The sequence below is a fragment of the Pituophis catenifer genome, unplaced genomic scaffold, assembly GCF_029215685.1.
Source record: "Pituophis catenifer annectens isolate HBS135680 unplaced genomic scaffold, rPitCat1.0.hap2 SCAF_1, whole genome shotgun sequence".
Classification (NCBI taxonomy): Eukaryota; Metazoa; Chordata; class Lepidosauria; order Squamata; family Colubridae; genus Pituophis; species Pituophis catenifer.
Window position 1 is genome coordinate 103,705,237 of NW_027256881.1, and position 23,103 is coordinate 103,728,339.

The following is a 23,103-nucleotide window of genomic DNA, read 5'->3' on the forward strand; positions in this document are numbered from 1 at the left end:
CTGACTTTGCCAGATGAGATTAGCAAGAAGAACAAAGCATCAACGTCCACTGTGTCCAGCAAATAACCCAAACAAGCTTAAATATTGAACCTGAAATAGATTTAAAAGCAAATTCTTATTTGGCCACTTGTTCTTCTGGGGTGACAGGAAAGGCAAGGCAAGGCATGACACTGAAAACTGATAATTGAATTGACCTCGAGGTAGTATACTTTTGCTGCCTCTCACTTTTGGAATGATTGACAGTTGGCAAGTTTGACCTCACCCTAAGAAGATGTTACAATTGAAAGGACTGCTCATGATTTGCTGGACAAGCAGTAAACATCTGATCTTAGATATTTAGACAGAAACAGCTAAATAACATTAAATAAAACAATCCTTAATCTTAAAAAAACAATAAGGAAAAGAAAAAGAGAAGGGAAGGGAAGGGGACAAAAAAGAGAAGAAACCGAGGCAAACTGAGACCACATAGAGACAAACTGGTCTTTGTATGGTCTTCAGATATTTTATGAATGTTCCACCTTTCCCCCCAATTTTTCATTTGAAAGTGGTCCTGGGATAAAGTGAAGTATTTCCAAGAATAGGAAAATGACAGTATAATGTCTTTATTCACTCTAATTGTAAGAATATTTTACTTAGAGAAAAATGGAAAGGAAATGGTTCAGAAATGCAATATTTAGTGTCCTGCTTTTTAATACCATGTAGTGACTAATTCATAACTGGTGGAATATGTGTGAAGTTCAATGAAATGAAGAAATAACAATTTCTCAACATTTTGTTGGCTGTCAAGTAATCCCTTCTTACAAACTACAATCTTCAGACAACTGTAATTTTTAATTGAAATTGTTTATATCTTTCTTCCTTAACTTAGCATTTGAATGGAGCAATTTACATAATAATACCATAATTTGCATATTTATTAGTTACATAAAATACAGAATTTAATGTGAATTTAGGGTGATAGTTAATCATACATTACCATTGTTTTTATTGTGATTACAATTCAAATAGATTCTAATGTATAGATGTCACATTGTATTATCCATCAATATATACATTTATCTAAAATAATTAGGATTATACTAAAGCAATTAGGGTGTTTTCCTGCCCCTTTTCTATGTAGCTTAGTAATAAAAAAGGAAAAAAATTCCCCTAGTCATGTTCAACTCTAAGGGGAAGTGCTCATCTCCATTTCTTAGCCAAGGGAGCCAGCATTGTCTGAAGACATTTCTGCAATCATGTGGCCAACATGACATCACGCTGCAGCACAGAGCATGCAGACTACTGTTACCTTCCTACCAAAGTAGTACCTATTTATCTACTCTCATTTTCATGCTTTCAAACTGCTAGATGGGTAAGAGCTGGGGCAAGAATGGGAACTTGCCCTGTCATGCAGCTCTTGAGTCTTGAACATGGTCTGTCAGCTTTCCAGCTGACAAGCTCTTAACAACTGAGTCATCCTGCTCCAGGTTTGGTAAATAGTTTGGTAAATAGCATGTAAATAGTTACTAAAAGAACTTTCAAAATTATCTTCAAGAAATGGTCTGTGCATAATCCCTCTTTCTAATTTTTGACATTTTGATGCACTTCTTGAACTTGGTGCATTTTTTCCATCAGTCAAAAATATCTTTTTTAAAAAGTTTTATTGTTTTATTACTACACATTATGACAAACACATAACATACAACATATAAATATATCCTCTTTTTAACAAGTGTTTCTTCGTGATCTGCTTTCCACTGTGATTCCCCCCATGTCTCTCATATTGTTTCATTTTCTTCATTGTCCTCTTTTTTAATTGATTACAATATATTTTCTAATCCTAATAGCCTTAATTTTATACATTTCTATATATTTGTTTCAGATGCCTGAAAAACCCATTAATGCTTAACTTTTTTCCCTTAAAACAATTATGTGTGTGTGTGTGTGTGTGTGTGTTTTCTTTCCTTTTCGTAGGCTTTATGTGTATTTCTCTTTAGTCAGGTTCTTCCTATGTAAACCAAGATTTTTATGCAGCCCTAATTCAGTGAAATCACAATCCACTAGTTTCTAGGCTTTTTTTCTGGCAGCCAGCAAATACTCTGCTGCCCATTAGTCTCCTTAGTCTCCCAATGGGCAGCAGAGTGTTTGCTGGCTGCCAGAAAATAAGCCTAGAAACTAGTGGATTGTGATTTCACTGAACTAGGGCTGCATAAAAATCTTGGTTTACGTAGGAAGAACCTGACTAAAGATATATATATATATATCTTATATATAAGATATATTATCCCCTATTTCTGTTGTTCAAGCCATTCATACCATTCACCAGTCAAAAATATCTTGTTCATAATTTATATTTGATCAATGTTGCTTTGGAAATAGTCACACTGCTTTTAATTAAAAATATTTCTTTGATGAGAAGAAACACTATTGTTGGAAACATGTGGAAGAGGCCCTCATCCTGCAGTGAATAGACAATGGCTAGAATGATGATTTAAAACACCTGACCTTACAAGGATGGCTAAGATGCTTTTGTACCAGGTACCCTCATAGCTGCTTTTGGGATTAAAGAATTAGCTACTAATAGTCTGGCTGCAACAAAGCAGAGCAAAGATGCACTTGGGTAATCACAACCCCAAATAGGAGAATGCCTGTATATCATAGGAGCAACAGATGGTTGAAGATACAATGTGTCTTCCCAAGGTATGATTTCTTCACAAGGAATCCTGATTAATTACTCACTGTATCTTGGAGGTATCACTATTGCTTAGATAATTTCCCTAGTCACCATCTTGCTTTCTGTGTATATATTTTGGGCAGACTTTTCTTTTGTACTTTTGTTCACCTGGTGTTCTGACCTAGGCTTCCTTAGAAAGCATGAAGCCCAAGTTCCTCCCCAACCTCCTCACTGTCCGACTGTGTTGCCAGCTCCGCTGGCCACTGGTGGGTCACAACACCTGGAAAGAATTCCAGAATTGTTTTGTGAACTCATAGAATCAGTCCAAAGCAGCCAGATTAGCTCAGGACCTGAAATATAACTAAAGCTGATGCACATTGTTACAGCTCAGGACTTTCTCAACTGCCAATGAATACAACCTTTGGTATTGTCACTAGTTCTTCTGAAATACAATCAAGGTAAAAGTCTACACATATCTGTCTAGAAGTCCAACAGAGTACAGTGAGATTGTCATGACAATAAATTAGTTACTGATTGCGGTCTTATTGGAATAAGTATAGAAGCACTGTGGTGAAAGACTGCCCCCCTCAATGCAATACATTAATTAGAATAACTGGAAAGAAGCCTTCCATAGTGTAAGAAAGATATTTAAGCTGATATTATAGCCTCTCTCTCAATGTGAACATTTACAAAAGGATCACTTATCAAGACACTCAAAAGTGATCTTTAACATATACATACAAGATGAGTCTAACCAGATTTAGTTTTGGTCTAACTGTAGAATCTGTGAAGGCTGTACTAATTCTTGTATATAAAAGCAGGTCATTTTTCTGACTAAATCAGAGTAGTGAAAAATTAGTTGGTTGGGGCTAATTCTAGAACTCAGTCTCCTGGTTTCTAACCCAGTGCCTTTAATTAGAGGCCAGTGCCATGAATTAGAATCACATTTTTTAAAAACAGAAAATTTATATTATATTAAGTTATTCAACAACAAAATAGTGACACGTGTATTTTTTTAACTATCAAGACAGTCCTACCATTTTTTTTTTTAAAAAAATATGACAATTCAGTTTTCAGATTTTATATATTTATCACTTTTGAAATGTTCATGCCTTGGTAACCCTGTCAGCTGCAATATTGCAATGGGCTCTATATGGGTCTCTCTTCAAGACCATTTAGGAGCTATAATTGTTCTGGAATGCAGTGGCATATGCAATTTTGGGCACACTGGACACATATGTAACAACACTTCTAGATAAGCTGCATCGGCTTCCAGTAGGTTTTCAGATGCAATTCAAGATGCAGGTTGTCATCTATGAAGCTCTCTGTGACCCAGGACCAGTGGCTTGTGCAACTGCTTGCCTTCAGTGGATTCTATCCATCCCATCAAATCTGCAGAATAGGCATATTCCGCGTCTCTTCTGGGAAGCAGTCTTATATTGCTGGAACCAGAATATGTGCTTTCTCTATCCTGTCTCTTGCTCTACTGAGCAGCTCTACCTCTTCCAAAAGTAAGATGCCTATAACCAAACAATCCTTGCAGAATGCTTGAAGACCATTTTTTTCCTCTTAAGTGCTGAGGCCAGGATGTTATATGATATGTATAGGTTACATTGCATTATTTTCAAATTTTGAAACTAATGGAGCCCAACTAGAGATGGGTTTCAACAGGTTCTGACCAGTTCTGTAGAACTGATAGCGGAAATTTTGAGTAGTTTGGAGTACCGGTAATACCACCTCTGACTGGCCCCACCCTCATCTATTCTCTGCCTCCTGAGTCCCAGCTAATCAGGAGGAAATGGGGATTTTGCAGTATCCTTCCCCTGGAGTGGGGTGGGAATGGATTACATTATCCTTCCCCTGGAGTGGGGTGGGAATGGAGGTTTTGGTATATCCTTCCCCCAGGAGTGGGGAGGAAAGAGGGATTTTGCAGTATCCTTCCCCTGGAGTGGGGTGGGAATGGAGATTTTACAGTATCCTTCCCCTGCCATGCCCACCCACAGAATCGGTAGTAAACAATTTTGAAACCCACCATTGAGTCCAACAGGAGAAACTATAATGCTTGAGGTTAGGTAACAGACTACACATGGAAGACATCAGGTAAACCATCTTAAATCAGGGGTTCTTAACCTGAGATCCATGGACCCCGTGTAATCTATGAACATGGATGGGAAAACAAAAATTACTTTTGCTTTCATTATTATATTTTATGCCTTTAAATACTTTTCTTAAGATGAAATCTACAGGCTTCACCAACCTCTCAATTGGTCCATGGGAAAAAAAAAAGATCCATTAATGGTAAATATCACCATTGATATGACAGGAAACACTTTGATATGGAATTAAAGTCGCATGTAAAAAAAAAAGAGGAAGGGTTCAATTGTGCATCTAAAAATGGGATATGCTGCACTGTCTCTTTGCTTGAATTAGGGCACATTACATCCACTTTGCAACTCAGATTCCTTATTTAATCAAATCAAAGCCACTTCATACAGAGATCTTGAACACAGAGAAGTAAAAAAAAAAAAATAGAACTAGAACACTAATGAGCTTGTAGCTTTACTGTTTTGTCTTCAGCCTACCTATTGGGAAAACAAATTTACTGCTTAATTGGACCAACAGGCTGTTAATGTTCCAAGATTCTCTTTTTAACATGCAATTTTCTTTTAGAATAAAATTCAAATGATAAAGAAAAAAACTGGAAAGCTCATAGAACAGTGCAAGAAAAGCACTGATTTTTTTTTAAAAAAAGTATATATTGTCCCCTTTGTTTCTGAGGTGTTTCAGAATAACTTTCACAATGACAGATACCATTAAATGATATCAAAAGCAAAAGAAAATGCACTCATAGAAATCATGATCCAGAATGTCAAATTATCAAAAGTTATCATCTCTTGCAAACCCACTTTTCTATATTTTAATTCTTTTAGTGTTGATATATTTTGGACATAAATTGTTATTTATTAATAAATAAATAAATATATTTATTTATTAATAAATAAACTGCCCAATTTACTAGACTAAATTGTGGTTGGCTAGTTTAGGGCTCAGTGAAATAGGTGAATCTACCCAATATGGCTTAATTGTGTTGTGTTTAATTGTATTCTCCAAATGCAAGTGGTTGGGCTCAGAAACCTCAGCTTATTAGGCCATAAATTAATATGCTGTGCAAACAATGGCATTGTTGATCTAATGAACCTTGAATTGGCTAAAAGAATTCTGATTTCATTTCTTGGCTATGTTATTAACAATCCAAGAATAATAACAAGATAAAGACATGTAATTGTACAAAATGATTAGTAAAGCAGAGTCAAAAGACCAATGTAGTTTAGCATGTGAATTAGTGTGCATGTTGCACCTGTCAGGAACACCTTAAAGCAAATAAATCTTTCCCAAGAATCACATGTCACCTATGGAGGGAAGCTGCATGAAACTAGGAAAATGCATCTGTTATAATGTGTCCCTAGTAATTGTTATACGCGCCTCCATGTGTGTTCCAAATCACATTTATCATCCTGGATCCATATCACTGCAGAAATCTGATCATTAATTAGCTAGTCATAGTATAATACAGTGCAACAAAGCTTCACCAGCAACAAATTGTTTGGGAGGTATAACAAAATTATTGGAGTATTGCCAACACCTGCCTTAAGCAGGATAAATGCAGATCCTGTGCCTGAACATTACCAGACACAAAAGATCATCATCAAATCAACCACATACAATAATACAAAAGAGAAGATGGAGAAGTTCAATTCAGCCAGCTAGCAAAGTTATTAGAACAGATTGTGGAGCAGACCATAAATTATTGGTGTCAAATATATAAACTTAGATAATTAAAGACAGTAGGTGTGCAGCAAGATTTGACCTGGAAGACATACAGTCAGAATATAAGATCAATGCTATGAATTGATTTAGTACATTTATCTTATGTGAAAGGGAAGCTGAAGAACTAGGGAAAGTAATAATAGACATTGTGAAAATCAAAGCAGAAAGAATATTTCCAAAGTTTTAGAGGAAAGAATCCATGTGGCTTTCAGAAAAAGCTACCTTGATAACTAGGGAAAGAGAGGAGATGAAAGACTTGGGCAACAAAAAAGAAGTATGATGACTGACAGCAAACTTTCAACATCAAAGAAGGAAGTGCAAGAAAAGTTTTTTAATTAGGACAGTTAACAAATATAAAAAGAGCAAGAGAAGTGTTGTCTTTCTTTTTTTTAAAAAAACACCTCTAAAATAAACAAGAAGCTACTGTGATCTTTGAGACTAAGGAAGAAAAATAGTTGAAAAGGAGTGAAACAAAACGCAGATTATATGTCTGTATATAATACATTATAAGAATAGTAGGACGAAGAGATGACAGCTGGAATCAAAACAGGAGGTTGAACTACCAACTGGTTGAGATAAGCAGACAATGTCTCTTTGTTAGCCAAAAGGAAAGCAGACTTTGAAGAACTTATTATAGATGTAAAAATGCAGAGTGAAAAAACTGGGTTAAAATTAAATATTAGGACAAAGGCAATGTTAACTAGCTGTTCTGTGACCTTACAGTTGATGGCAAAGAAATGGTGCTAGTTATTTTCATCACCATTCCTTGATCTCAAGAATAGATAAAGGTAAAAATGTAGTGAAGAAGTAAAAAGGAGATTAATCCTAGGATATTAAAGACAAAGATAACTAAAATAAGGATATTTCTATAAATCAGATACCTGTACAATTAGCACAGGGCTCCCCTGAGGATGTATGCTCTCTCTACTTCTCTTCTCTCTATATACCAATGATTGCATCTCAAATAATCCATCTGTTAAACTACTAAAGTTTGCAGATGATACAACGGTGATTGGTCTCATTTGAGACAACGATGTATCTGCATACCGATGGGAGGTTGAACAACTAGCCTTGTGGTGCAACCGGAACAATCTGGAACTGAACACACTCAAAACCGTAGAAATTGTGGTAGACTTTAGGAGAAACCCTCCCATACTACCACCTCTCACAATATTATACAACACAGTATCCACAGTAGAGACCTTCAAATTTCTAGGTTGTAACATATCTCAAGACCTAAAATGGACACCTAACATCAAAAACGTCATCAAAAAAGCACAACAAAGAATGTTCTTTCTGCGCCAACTCAGGAAGCTCAAACTGCCCAAGGAACTTCTGATACAGTTCTATAGAGGAATTTTTGAGTCTGTTATCTGCACCTCTATAACTGTCTGGTTTGGTTCTGTAACCCAACAAGACAGACACAGACTTCAGAGGATAATTAGAACTGCAGAAAAAACAACTGCTACCAACATGCCTTCCATTGAGGACCTGTATACTGCACGAGTCAAAAAGAGGGCTGCGAAAATATCGCATCCTGGACAACTCCTACCCTCAAAATGACGCTATAGAGCACTGCACACCAAGACAACTAGAAACAAGAATAGTTTTTCCCCGAACACCATCACTCTGCTAAACAAATAATTCCCTCAACACTGTCAAACTATTCACTAAGTCTGCATTACTATTACTATTAGTCTTCTCATCATTCCTATCACCCATCTCCTCCCACTTATGACTGCATGACTGTAACTTTGTTGCTTGTATCCTTACGATTTATATTCATACTGATTGTTTCCTAGTATGATTTGATTGCTTATTTGTACCCTATGACTACTATTAAGTGTTGTATCTTATGATTCTTGATAAATGTATCTTATATTTTTATGTACACTGAGAGCATATGCACCAAAGACAAATTCCTTGTGTGTCCAATCACACTTGCCCAATAAAGAATTCTATTCTATTCTGTTCTGCTCTGCTCTGCTCTGCTCTGCTCTATTCTATTCTATTCTATTCTATTCTATTCTATTCTATTCTATTCTATTCTATTCTATTCTATTCTAAATGGAATGTTTGGGGCTATAGTTAACAAACTGTCAGTATGAATCTATTGCTATGTAATAACACTGCATCGTTTCTGAAATACAGTATTTGGAATCTACTAAAAAAAATCAAGGACTTTTTTTTCAGGAAAATAGTCTAATAAAAGAATTGTCATCTAACACTAAAAAGAAAAATCTATACTCTATTTGCAGAAATGGGTTCTTGATATGTACTGTTTGTTAACATTTGAATTAGATATTTTTTCCCCCAATAAAAGCGCAAACTACTTTCAAGCAACATGGTTAATTTGTGGACTTCTGTTCAAAACGTATTTTCTCATGCTTGTTAAAATTTTAATGAATATTAAGGTTAATAGCTTTACTAAATCCATGTTTGCTTCTCTTACTAGTTAATGTAAGACAAAATCATATGTAAGAGCACTTCTTCTTTTTCAATCAACATTAGGCAATCTCAGTTCATTCCCCCACCTGCCCAACATTCTTCAGGGAGAATGCAGTATATAAAATATGTTAAAGGATAATTATAAATCTACCAGTCATTTTAGAACAAAAATATAAACTGCATGTATACTATACTATGTGAAACCATATCTCCAGAACTTCCCATCAGGGTTCTTAGGGTCCATTAGACATGAAAGTTGGTTGGGTGCCATTCTCTTTCAGCCCAATTCACTCCATTGTTGTTTTAGTATGGAAAAGAGGAGGAGGAAGGAGTATTAGATAAATTTGCTGCCTTTATAAAAATAATAAAGGTTGCCATATATCATCATCATGAGTCCTAGCGGAGAACCATTTAAATATGAGCCAGCAGTGTGTTGCACCTGCCAAAAAAGCCAACACAGTTCTAGGCTGCATAAACAGAGGGATAGAATCAAGATCACGTGAAATGTTAATACCCCTTTATAATGCCTTGGTAATACCACACTTGGAATACTGCATCCAGTTTTGTTCACCACGATGTAAAAAAGATGTTGAGACTCTATAAAGAGTGCAGAGAAGAGCAACAAAGATGATTAGGGGACTGGGTATGTCTAGTTTAATGAAAAGAAAGACTAGGGGAGACATGATAGCAGTGTTCCAATATCTCAGGGGCTGCCACAAAGAAGAGGGAGTCAAACTATTCGCCAAAGAACCTGAGGGTAGGAAGCAAGAAGCAATGGGTGGAAACTAATCAAGGAGAGAAGCAACTTAGAACTAAGGAGAAATTTCCTGACCGTTAGAACAATTAATCAGTGGAACAACTTGCCTCCAGAACTCCAACACTGGAAGTTTTTAAGAAGATGTTGGATAACCATTTGTCTCAAGTGGTGTAGGTTTTCCTGCCTAAGCAGGGGCTTGGACTAGAAGACCTCTAAGGTCCCTTCCAACTCTGTTATTCTATTTATCATCAACGTCAACATCATCGTCATCTTGGAGAATCAGGAAAAATCAGAAGTCCTTGATCATTTCACAAAATAGAAAATTCATCAGTTACAACTGAGGAAATGATGAAAGTTTATTATTTCTGCTTATTTCTTCTTAAATCTGGACTCAAGAAATATTTCTGTATGTGTTTGTGTAGGTAACAATTCAATGACTAAAAGTCCAGTTTCCATTGTGTTTTCATCTCAAAACCAGCGGTTGCCAAATGAATTCTATCTGGCTTTGGAGGAATGATATTTATTCACTGCTATAGTCATTTCATTCCCAGACAATTTGTCTCTCACTTGCTTCCTGAATATTGAAAATGAGCAAACATGTTTTTATCTTTTCTGATTACCTGTGTCAATCATGTCATTTCAGAGTAAGCAAAACCTTCTATGAGTGGTAGATTAAACAGTAAGGAATAAAAGAGCCTGGTGATCAACTTCCTCAATCCTCTTTTCTTGCCATCCATCATAATCATTCTGAAAAAGATATTTATCCCAGAAGGCCACATTCACAAAATTGTTTTTCTTCCCTTTATAGAGGCAGAGTTTTGGAAAAATACAAATGCGAATCATTTTCGTGTTGCCAGTCAGATGCACTGAACAAACAATTACAAATAGCTAAGTAATTAATTTTCATGCCTGACTTTTTTTTTTTTAGTGTCTATTGTCTTTCTTCACTGAGAAGAAAATAAAATTACATTCTAAAGAACATTTGAAGTGTTTGCAAAACCAAGATAGAAGTAACTTGATTTGAAAACCAAAACACTGGGAAATTTGAAGCAAACCACATTAGGTCAGAGCCCTGAACAAACCTTTGATTCAGGGATTTCCATAAAGAGTAGGGGATTATATATATTAAAAAAGTCAGATGGAAGGTGGGACCACAGAATTGTTGCCTTTGACTCTTTTGAATCTATATTATGTGCACTAAAAGAGATCAATTTAAAATGTAAGCGATGGTAGGGGTGGGGCTGAGGGCTTGAGGAGGTTGAGAAAAGCGCACCACCACCCCAACATTGGAAGTATAAGCTACTATTGTGCTGGATTGGAGGTATGGTTTGGTAAAAATACATACAAGAACCAAAGAGTGCCTTTAAGCTTATGTGTTTATTCAGCTGAACAAAGATAAGCTTTTTAAAGAAAAGAAGCTCTGAATGACAAGAAATCCTTATATTTATACTGTTTGATTATAGAAGCAAACCACCCAGCAAAACTGGCATACATTACATAAGGAAGTTACCCAGAAATGTTGGTGCACCATAGATAAGATAAGAGGAAGTAGAAATTGCTAGAAATAGCTAAATATATTCTTTTGGATGTTTCCCTAAAGGCACTGCTTGTTCTCGGATGATTTGGGATCTTGGGTGCTTTTCCTGGTGACCTCTCATGACTCTGAATCCCTGACTCTGCAAGTACCCAAGGCAAAAGGAGTCATCTGCACCTATACCATGTCTTCAGAGCCCGGGTCAACACTACTGTATATAAATAGGGAGCAAACCCTACACTTGCACTGATGATGTTACCTAGTTGGGTAATGACATGTCTGCAAGCAAACAACCAAGCTCAGAGAACATCAAGAACGCCTCAGTTCAACCATGAACTACCCTATTTTTCTGGCTATAAGATGCACCTAAATTTAGAAGAGGAAAACAACAACAAAAAGTTTTTGGCCTATCTTTCTTCGGGCCTTTTTTCGGTCTTTTTCCAGTCTTTTTTTCAGCCCATTTTTTCGGCTTTTTTTTTTGGGTCTGTTTTGGGGACTTTTTTGGCCTGTTTTCAAGTCTTTTTTTTTTTTTGTCTATTTCTGGGGCTTTCTTCAGCCCATTTTGGAGCTTTTTTTGGCCCATTTTCAAGGCTTTTTTGGCCCGTTTTTGAAGAATTTTTGGCCTATTTTTGATACTTTTTGGCCCATTTTCTAGGCTTTTTTTGGCCCATTTTTCCAGAAAAATGGCCCAAAAATGGGCCCCAAAAGCCTCAAAAACAGGCTGAAAAAAGACCCCAAAACGGGCCAAAAAACCTTCGAAAACAGGCTGAAAAAAGCCTAAAAAATGGGCCAAAAAAGGCCTGAAAAAGGCTGAAAAAAGGCCCCAAAAAGGCCTGTGTGGAGGCCGAAAAATGGCTGGTGGGTAGGCAGGGCTTTAGCAATATTCGGTCTATAAGACACACAGATATTTTCGCCGCCTTTTGGGAGACAAGAAAAAGTGTGTCTTATAGTCCAAAAATATGGTATGTTTATTCTCTTCTACTGCTGTAGAAGAATCTCAGATGCTCTGACACTCATGGGGCCTAACTGCAGATTCCATTTTTTATATAAGGCTTTATACGATTATGGGTTTTATCTAAATATCTCTTTAATTATGCCTACTTTCATACAGTTGCTGTATGGATAACACCATTTCATTTGAATTTCTTGAAGAAAGCTACTTAACAGGAGAAAAAGTTTATTTATATGTAAGGAAATCTGAGCATTTTACCTGCGAAAAAGACTTGACAGGAATAATTAATTTATTGTTAAACACCATGTTATTTTTTAGTATCAGTTGAATCTAATTGTAGAAGTTAGTACTGATTATAATAAGGGAAATACTTAACATTAAAGACATGATGATTAGCAATTGGTTCCAGTATACATAAAGGCTGGAATCTAAATTGGAACCTTATGTCAGAAAATCAGACTTTATAGTTATGAACCTTTTATACCAACTTCCTTTACAGCAGAAACCATCAATTATATTTTACACGATGTTAAAGGGACTTCAGCAGCAATGTGGGACTAAGGTAACCTTTTTGTTTAAAATGAATAATAATTCATCCATTACCTTCATGAATATGTTAACAAAAATTTTAACAACTGCCTAAGTCTTTTTTATAATGTCAAGTTTAAATCAATGGGGTATTAAACCCTGTAATAATAGATGTTCTCCTCTTAGTGAAAAGCCACAGTTCACCCATTTGGTCTACTTGCCCTTCCGTATAAAAGCATTAAAAACTGTAGGTTTGTCTGAAGTCTGGGAAAAGCAAGTGCTTTCTCTAGTGCTATCAGGTATAATGCATCTGTGAAAAAAGAAAGAAAAGGAACACAAAGCATTTTCTACCTCTAAACTATTAAAGTAGACTTCTTTTTTCAGACTTGTAAATCACAGCACTGAAGCTCATTAGGGTCATATCAACACCACAGTGGGCTCTGATCAACTGTGATTATGCAGAGATCTTAGCTCAATCCAGCTTTGAACTCATGCATGCATGCCATGACATAAAATAATAATGTAGAAACTTTCAATGCTACATTTCTTAGCGAAACACAATCATTTGGGCTTTTCTGTAAATGAAAGTTCTAAAGCTTTGTCCAAGCATAAGGTGCATGAAGGGATGTCCCTGAGTACAGTGAAGTCTGATAGCACATTTTGGATATCCACACATGAGAGGTCTATATATCTCTGTATAAATTGGTCTCGTCCCCCGTCCCCCCCCCGAATGGGTAAAGAATGCCACTAGCTCCATTCCTTCAGATTCTGAATAGAAAAGTGGAGGAGGAGGAGGAGGAGGAGGAGAAAAAGGAGAAGGAGAAGAAAAGATTCTCTCTCTCTCTCTCTCTCTCTCTCTCTCTCTCTCTCTCTCTCACACACACACACACACACACACACACACACACACACACACACACACAGACGTACACAGATGTACAGTACATACCACTCTGTACCACATACCACCAAGTACTCTATGTGTACTTTAAAGACAGAAGGATAGCCTATTTGGGCCAGGGAATGATGGCTTTAAATGAGATCAGACAAATTCAGTCAGGAAATGCAATTAATGGCTTAGTTAAGATAGCTTAGAAATAAGTTTCTCACTGTTAATTGTTGCTACATGCTACAAAGCACGGAAGGGTCTAATGCTAATGCTATTAATTATTGAGGACAGGCATCTGAGGGTGAAGGATGAAATGTGCATTAGACTGGTGTAATTTCCTGTCCCTCTGCGCCCCCACCCCCATATACTAGTGTGCAATGTTGGGATGAAAAAGTTGGGATGAGTAAAAAAAAAGTTTGCCTTATGATACCACAATACACATTTCATTATTTTGGCATCATCATAACCCTGAACAGATGTCATCATAGAAGAAAAAGGGGGAATGAACAAATGTATTCTAGGTCAGTGTGAAGTGGACATGCTTCACCTTAGTTCAGCTCTTGGCATTGTGGACATATTGACATATTCTGGTCAATGCTTTGCTGCTGCCTTAACATTTCCAATCATTTTGCCTATATCCCCCGCAAGGCAAATCATCATGGCCTAGTGCTGTGTAGGACAAAAGACCACTTCCCTTGAGTCAAACTGTCATTAAAATGAAATGTCTCTAAAGTTTATATTATTAGCTTCTGATCCTGCTTGTTGGCATTCAAGAAGCATGTGGTTGGTCCCTGTGGGAAACCAAGTGAATCCTTTTGTGTAACATAACAAAACCCTTATCAATTTAGAATAATTCTCAAAGATGTTCAGAAGTAGTAACTAAGTAGTAACTAAGTAGTAGTAGTAACTAAGAAGTAGTAACTAATATCCTCATAAAGGATATATCAGTTCTGTTGAAGGGAGAATATTTGTACACAGTTATTAACTTCTAGGGCAAAGCAAATTTCAAGTATACCCAACATTGCCCCAATACTTTCATTAAGTATTCTTGCTTGTGCTCTTAGAACTGGAGGTGAAACTACCATGCTTGTTATCTTTCAAAAGAGTAATTCATCAGTGTCTGGAGAAGGAGATTTCAAGAGTCCCTAGGAGAGTTTTGCCATTGCACCATTATCTATGTTCTGTGGAAAGAAGAATGGAATGCAATATCCTAGAGGAGGCAGTGACTAGCTGATTATAACAATGAAAAGAAGGGTTCCCATAATTTTAATTTTGTTGTTGTTGTTGTAAATCATCAGCTGTCATCAGTCTAAATCAAATGCTGTCAACCCTGAAAATAACAGCCTCCACCACAAACTTCAATAATGCCAAAACAATACACTCACAACAGTGGCATTTTGAAAATGCCATAATCATGTTTTTGCATCCAAATATCTAACCTAAAGTATATGCCATAGTATTTGCATGAAGACTTTATCAGGCATGTTTCTTCATTTGCATACCCTTGCCCGATCTGCTTACCACCTAGAAATGTACTGTATTTTCTCAGCCAAAAAACTGAAGAATCGCACTAAACATAAAGAGAAAAAATAAAGAAAAAATAATCACTGCATTAAAAACCCTGCTGCCAAAGTAGCATAATCACTGCCCAGCAATTTTATGATGAAAAATGTACAGCACTGACAGGCAATCACTGCATCTCTTTCTTAAAAAAAGAATATGAGTGTATACCATTCCCAAGAGCTAAATTTATTTCAAATAATTAAATATAGACTTTTTCTTCCTTTTGATTGTAAATAGGCTGAAAGCTTAAATCATGTAAAACATACAGAGCCTTGAAATATTGTTTTGCTTCCATAACCACTATTTTCCTCCCAAGAAACAACAGGTTTTATCATCCTTAGAATTAAATACCAGATAAATCTTGCATATCGTAAATGAAAAGGTTGGTTTTTAATAGACTTTTTTTTATTTATGGAGAAATACAACCAAAATCGTTGCCCTATGGTTCGCAGAAAAATATTTTTCTTTTAAAAAAGGTTCACCTTGACATTTTGCAATAGTTTAGGTGCTGTTTAATGCAGAGAGAGGGTTTTTTTTTTACCCCTTTTAATATTTACAGCTGGCACATCGATAAATCATAAATAGGAAATTCTAATTTGCCGCCAGTTATTCATGTGAGTTCCATTATAGCCACACTGAAGGCAATGATGCACTGCAAAGATTGTGCTGAGGCTGATGTTATAAACCCGAAGAACAAAGTTTAAATGGTCTGTAAATGTCAGCAGAATCCCAATAGTAAATGATGGCCTTGCTATCAATTCCTGAGTACCTTTGTTTACTTTTTATGTATTCCAACTCATGAAAGCAGAATGTTGTTCAGATGACAACAAACACAAAGCAATTGCCACTGACCACATTTGTGGGATAGGATGAATGTTTGTTGTTGATCAGTAATTGAGCAGAGTTATTTAGAGAAGGGGAAGCTACTTTCCCAAAAGTTATAATAAACAAAAAATGGCATCTCTAAAAAAAAAAAAAAAAAAAAGACTGGCACCTGGTGCTCCAGAGAAATAGATTTTTTAATTCTTCTCAAGTTCATACACCTTTCTCAAAATCAAAATACTCTAGGGCATTACAGTACATTGTTATACCTAACTGGAAAGAAAGACATTTCAGTCTTTGCTATTAATTTTGCTGATGCTTAGGGAACCGTGCTGTAGTTCATATTTACAGCTTCATTTAAGGCAGACTACAATGTGGTGCAACCTCTCATAACTGATTAATAAACATTAAGGCTGAAGTAAAATACAAAGCAAGTGCTTAGGACAGATTGGAGACAAAATTGCTTTTCCATGGACAAAAGGCTCTTTCCATTTACAACAACAACAAGAACAACGAAAAGAAACCTGAGAGCCATCTGAGCTACTTCTAAAAGATGGAAAGGTAGTTCCCAAAAGTATTTCATTTCATGGCACCTAACAACCACACACATCTGGTTTATAAGGGCCATTGTGGAGGCTCGAAATCTTAAGGTTGGAGAAAGAGATATATCAATTAAAATAGGAATGTACAGATGTTAACCACTGGAAGTGGGTTATTTTTAGTCTGGTACAATACACAGACAGGAAAAAAGAGATGTCAGATTTGGACTTTCTGACTATTATATGTATTATTTAAGGTGTGTAGGGACTTGCTGGTTCTCAGATCTAAATACAACTTTTCTAATATCTGTAATATGATTGTCTTACCATGTTCTGTATCACTTCCTGAAACTGTTCAGGTGGGGAATATGGATGTCAAAATCAATGACTGGCATCTATAGCATATACCGTATTTTTCGGAATATTATAAGACGCACGTTTTTCCCCCCTAAAAGGGAGTGAAAATTTAGGTGTGTTTTATACACCTAATGTAGCCCCGCCCACCCACAGGCCCCCACTCCTTGGCCTCTGCCTCGCAGCAGTTACCTCTTTGCAGCAAACAGCAAGGAAAAACAGCTCCTTTCAGCTTCAGCACAGCCTAATTAGCACAAGTTGATTAGATGGCCTCCCGGCTCTCAGCTGATTTGCTCTCAGCTGTTTTGCGCAGAGCTCTGCTGCTTGCTGCAAAGAGACAAATTGCTGAAGCAGATTTTTTTTTCCTTGTGCTAATCAAGCTATGTTGAAAACGAAAATGAAAGTAAAGCAGGCTGTTTGCTGTTTGCTGCAATGAGGCAAAATTGCTCAGAGGCAGAGGCAGAGAGAGATTTATTTTTCTTCTTTTCCTCACCAAAAAAGATAGCTAGATCTTACATTCCGGTGTGTCTTATACGGTATATCAGAATTGCAAAATTGAAATGCAAGACCTACATTTACATTTTGCACCTTTCCTCTCTGCCCAAATGTTGAAAAACAAAAATCCAAGCAATGTTATCATCTCTCTAGTAGGTTTTTTGTTTTGTTTTTTGCTCTTTATAATAACAATAACAGTCAAAGATAAGTCAATGTTTATAATGACTTCTTTTTCTTTATCTGAATTCGGAGCAAATAAACCATCTATTAAGAGAGAAGCAGAATCAGGGAATATTAATCAATGGCTTTAATCATTCTCATAAAGGATTTTTTTTTTCTCTAGCCAATACATTCTTTGGGAGGTGAAATCTTCTACTGTCAAAACAAAGTTTATAGAAGCAAATATTCTTGTTTATTGCTGTTGGTTTTCTGAAATATATATGATATGCCCATGGAACCAAGAGAAAGGGGAGAGAATAAGGGGTGGTGAAAATAGACAGGACTGCTTTAATAGCCAGGAGATAGAAAAACAATAGACAATCGTCCTAAATAAAGTGGTAGTATGTATCCTTGTCCATGCAGCAAAATCTATCAAAGATCTTATTCATGATATTTATAATCTTATATAGGTAGTTATCAATTTATGACTGGCCATTTAGCATCAATTCGCTACTTACAACGTGGTTTTGAAGTTCTTTTTTTTTTTTGGTTTTAAAAACAAAACTTTATTAAACATATAAAAGTAAAATACTATACTATTTATATACAAGATACATATATATTAATACAAACAACAATACATAAAAAGAAAAAGTGACTTTGGTCACACATCCATTATCTTATTAACGGTGCATATTTGTTAATTATTATTATCATACAAAATTTTTCATTTACTCTCATTTCTGCGAGTTATCCAATCATACCATCTATTCCACGCTGTATAACATTTTGAGTCTACCTTGTCCTTCATTTCAAATGTTAGTTTGTCCATTTCTGCGCAATTATAGATTTTTTGGATTATTAATTGATCTGTTGGCAGTTGGTCAGTTTTCCAATATTGGGCAAGGTTTTGAAATTCTAATGGCTGCCTCTCCACTGTCAGGTGACCACACTTATAGCTTTTGCAGTGTCCCGTGGTCACGTGTTTGCAATTTATGTTTTTGCTGATTTCCAGTCATAGCAAACAATGTTTGGTTGCTTAACAACCGAGGTGTTTACTTAATGACTGTGGCATTTGCTTAACTGCCATGTTCATTTAATAACTGCTGCAAAAGAAGGTCATAAAATCGGTCAGAGATATGATTACCGGTACTTGTTTTATGACTGTCATGACTTACGACTGTAATTGAGCTAGGCTCAATTATGATTGTAAGTAATTAAAGTAATTTACCTGTATAATCTTTCTTAATGAGAACCTCCAGTAGTAACTGTGAAAGGGATCTTGGAGTCCTAATGGACAATCACTTAAATATGAGCCAGCAGTATGCTACAGCTGCCAAAAAACTCAACACAGTTCTAGGCTGCATTAACAAAAGGATAGAATCAAGATCACGTGAAGTGTTAATACCATTTTTTAAAGCCTTGGTAACACCATATTTGGAATACTGCATCCAGTTTTGGTCACCACAATGTAAAAAAGATGTTGAGATTGCAGAAAGAGTGCAGAGAAGAGCAACAAAGATGATCAGGCTGAAACATATAAATAATGGTTTCTGGAATTGGGTATGTCTAGTTTAATGAAAAGAAGGACTAGGGGTGACATGATAGCAGTGTTCCAATATTTCAGGGGTTGCCACAAGGAAGAGAGAGTCAAGCTATCCTCCAAAGCACCTGAAGGTAGGACAAGAGGCAATGGGTGGAAACTAATCAAAGAGAGAAGCAACTTAGAACTAAGGAGAAATTTCCTGACAGTTAGAATAATTAACCAGTGGAACAACTTGCCTCCAGCAGTTGTGGGTGCTCCAACATGAGAAGTTTTTAAGAAGAGATTGGACAACCACTTGTCTGAAATGGTATAGGGTTCCTGCCTGAGCAGGGGGTTGGACTAGAAGACCTCTAAGGTTCCTTCCAACTCTGTTATTCTGTTCTGTTATCACCCTTTTCCCCTTGGGAAGTGCAGGATTGAAGACTTTCATCAAAATGAACAAAACAGCATTGCTGTTTTTTCCCATATGTCTGTGTAATGTAGCAGTGTTCACAGAACAGGTGCGAAGCTTGCATTGTAATGTCATGTTACTACATTTGCCACTTGCCCCCTTGAATTGCTGTCTCTACTCTCAGGAGATGCTTCTGAAATCATTGCTCGTGTTAGGACAATTTATAAAAAGAATTTCTTTGACAAGACCTGAAAAATAGCTTGCATTTTTCTTTCTAAACCTTGCTTCCGAGACAGGTTAAGTCTTTTCTTGGTGACTTTATTTCGTGCTTAAGGACATTCGTTTAGGCATGTGCAAACTCCCCCGACTCAGTAATGGAATGTTCTGGAATCTTCTGGAACACTCTTTCCCCACACCTCTTCCAGGAGGGATATGCTTTTCTATTGGAAGTACAGCCTGCATGCCTCTAAGCTTCAACTTAAATTTGTGTTTAGCCCACTTTATTAATAGGTTCTGTGATCATTGCTGTTTGAAAAAGTCCTCCAGAGCAAATTTGATGACATGCTCCTCTTATAGGGAGTTGCTTCACAGTCCTTCAATACAGATCTTGGGGCCATGGTAAAGCAAAAGCTTTTATGTTTCTCAGGGCACTCCTTTTCAATTTGAAAATGAATAGTCTTTGCACAGGAAGAAGTTTTTGCAAACTACCAGATCAATGAATACTAATAAATGTGAGCAAATGAATGAATAGCTTTTGCGGGGGGTGGAATGAGGACACTGAAAACTTATTCACTTCTTTTATGAAAGTGAAGCAAGGTTTGTTAACTTGTAAAGGGCTCGGAACATTGGATATGTTAACTAAGGAATTGGCTAAATTGAATCAGAGAGAATGAGCACTGATTGGCTAGCACTTTTTCCTTTTACCTATTGATTAGCTCAGATTGAGCAATGATGGAATGGGATTAGACTTCAGGCCAAGCCTATATATCAGTGGTGGGTTTCAAATTTTTTATTACCAGTTCTGTGAGTGTGGCTTGGTGGGTGTGGCTTGGTGGGCATAGCAGGGGAAGGATACTGTAAAATCCCCATTTCTTTCCAATTAGCTGGGACTCAGGAGGCAGGGAATAGATGGGGGCGGGGCCAGTCAGAATTTTTACTACTGTTCTCTGAACTACTCAAAATTTCTGCTACCGATTCTCCAGAATCTGCTGGTCAGAATCTGCTGAAACCCACCTCTGCTATAAATCATACTATGCTGGAAACGTGAAAGAGTGCTATGAAAGAACGCAAATAGGAAAACTAGTAGTACGACAGATCTTTATGTCATAGATGTGGGAAAGAGAAAATACTAGAGTGTAAGTAGAGGTAAGTAGTGTAAGTAGAGGTGATATGCAGAATTGCTTTGGAAACACTTTGGAAGTTCTTGGCTTATGACCACAATGGAGCACAAAATTTCTGTTGCTAAACCAGGCAGTTGTTAAGTGAATTTTGCCCCATTTTACGAGCTTGCTTGCCACGGTTGTTAAGTGAATCACTTGCAGCTTTTCAATTAGTAACAAGGTTGTTAAGTGAACCTGGCTTCCCCACTGCTCGTCAGAAAGTCACAAAAAGTGATCACATGAGACCAGGGCACTATAACCATCATAAATATGAGTCAGTTGCTCTGGCCATACCCAAGTGGCAGTTGGAACAGAGTTATTTTCAGGTGGGAGGGGGAGTAAAACATCTAACTCCTTAGTGTGTTAATAATAAAATAATAAATATTAATGCTCTGATAGTCGTTTCGAAAAATCCTTTCTAAGCAAGCACCTAGAAGCCAACAGGAACATACATGCCAAATTTCAAGTTTCCAAACATTTTGTCCCCTAAATTCCACTGAAGATGTTACTTAGCCTGGTAATGAAATGTTCAGAAACCAACCACAAGCTTGGAGAATTAACCCTCACCCTTACCTCTCCCCCCCCCCCTCTCTCTCTCTCTATCTATCTATCTATCATCTATCTAGATGGATTGCACAGAAATCAATTTAATTATTAAAAATGTGGAACAACTTGATTGGTTGTATTCCCCTTTCTTTTGATATGTATTAATTTGTTTTTAATTCTTTCTTAATTGTCATTCATCCAGGGTCATTGTGGAGTTGAGAAGCTTCAAACTTGAAATGTTAAAATTATAATAGCAAAGACATGGCCAGGTCTGATTATGGAAGAGAACAAAAACTGCTCAAATGCAAATTCCACATTAAACTAAAATGGAACAGAGAAGTCAGCAGTTTTTACAATATGATCTTGACCACATACCAGCATTTTTAAGGAGAACATCAGGAATCGCTTTGAAGTCCCGAACCTCCTTTATCTGGGAGCCAGATAAACTGTGAAATGAAATCAATGACATTGTTAAGGATGAAATTAAAAAGAGACTGCCAAACACCAAGAAATAAAAGAAGGCAATCTGAATGTCAGAGCAAATAGTGGAAAGTGAAGGCAAGCCAAGACCAAAGAAGACAGAGATTTCAGAAAGAAATATAACAAACAATTTCAGTAAGCTGGCAGAAGACACACAAAGCAGTATTACAACAAACATCTGCAAACACACTGAAAATGGAAAGCTACAAGAAAAAATAAGAAAATTCTCTAAAAGATCTGCAAACTCAGAGATTCCAAATTTCAACTGGCATGCTAAAAGACTCCATGCACAGAAAATATAACTAATTCAAGGAAGGTCAAAGAAAGATGGGAGGGGTATATTGAAATTTTGTATAGGAGAGATGTCAACATTCATGATACCTTATGAGGTATGCAAGTGAAGTTAGATCACTAAGTCAGAAGATTACATGGGTTGATGGAATAATTAGAAAAATATAGAGCAACAAAGGAAAAATCAGCAAAGGTTCTAGCAAAAGTATGCCAGCAAATCTGGAGAATGACAGAGTAGGCCAACAGATTTGGATTCAGATGCCATGATATGTCTACACTTACAACGTGCAAGTAGTAGTCTTCCCGTGACACTCTATGGAAATGAAACTTGGATTTTGAAGTAGGATAGGAAGAGTAGTGACACATTTGAGATTTGGTATTGGAGATGGTTCCTGAAAATACCATGAGAGCCAAGGAAACAAATAAATGGGTCCCCATTTGAGGCATACATGATAAGGTCCAAATTATACACATTATGCCTAGCCTTCTGGAAAAGTGTATAATGCTGGAAAAAGTGAAGGACAAAGGAAAAGAGAATGAAAGGCAACAAGGTGGATAGGCTCAATTACAGTGCTGATTGGTGTGCCATTGGAAAATCTGAAGAGATTGGTTGGGGAGAGATAATCACTGGGAAAATCTATCTATGCGGTTGCTGAAAGTTGGCACCAATTTGATAATACATTCAATCAATGAAGAGTACACATTACTTCTATAACACAAAGACAATGTGCATTTGTTTTGTTTTTTCCATGCAGTTTGGTGCAGTGGTTAAGGTATCAATCTAAAAACTGGGTTATTAGAAGCTTTAGTCCGCCTAGGCTCAAAGCCAGTGACTTGGGACAGACTCTTTCTTCAGCCTTAGGAAGAAGTCAATGATAAACCACTTCTGAAATCTTACCAAGAAAACAGTATGGACTAGTTCAGGCAGTCATCAGGATTCAACACTTAC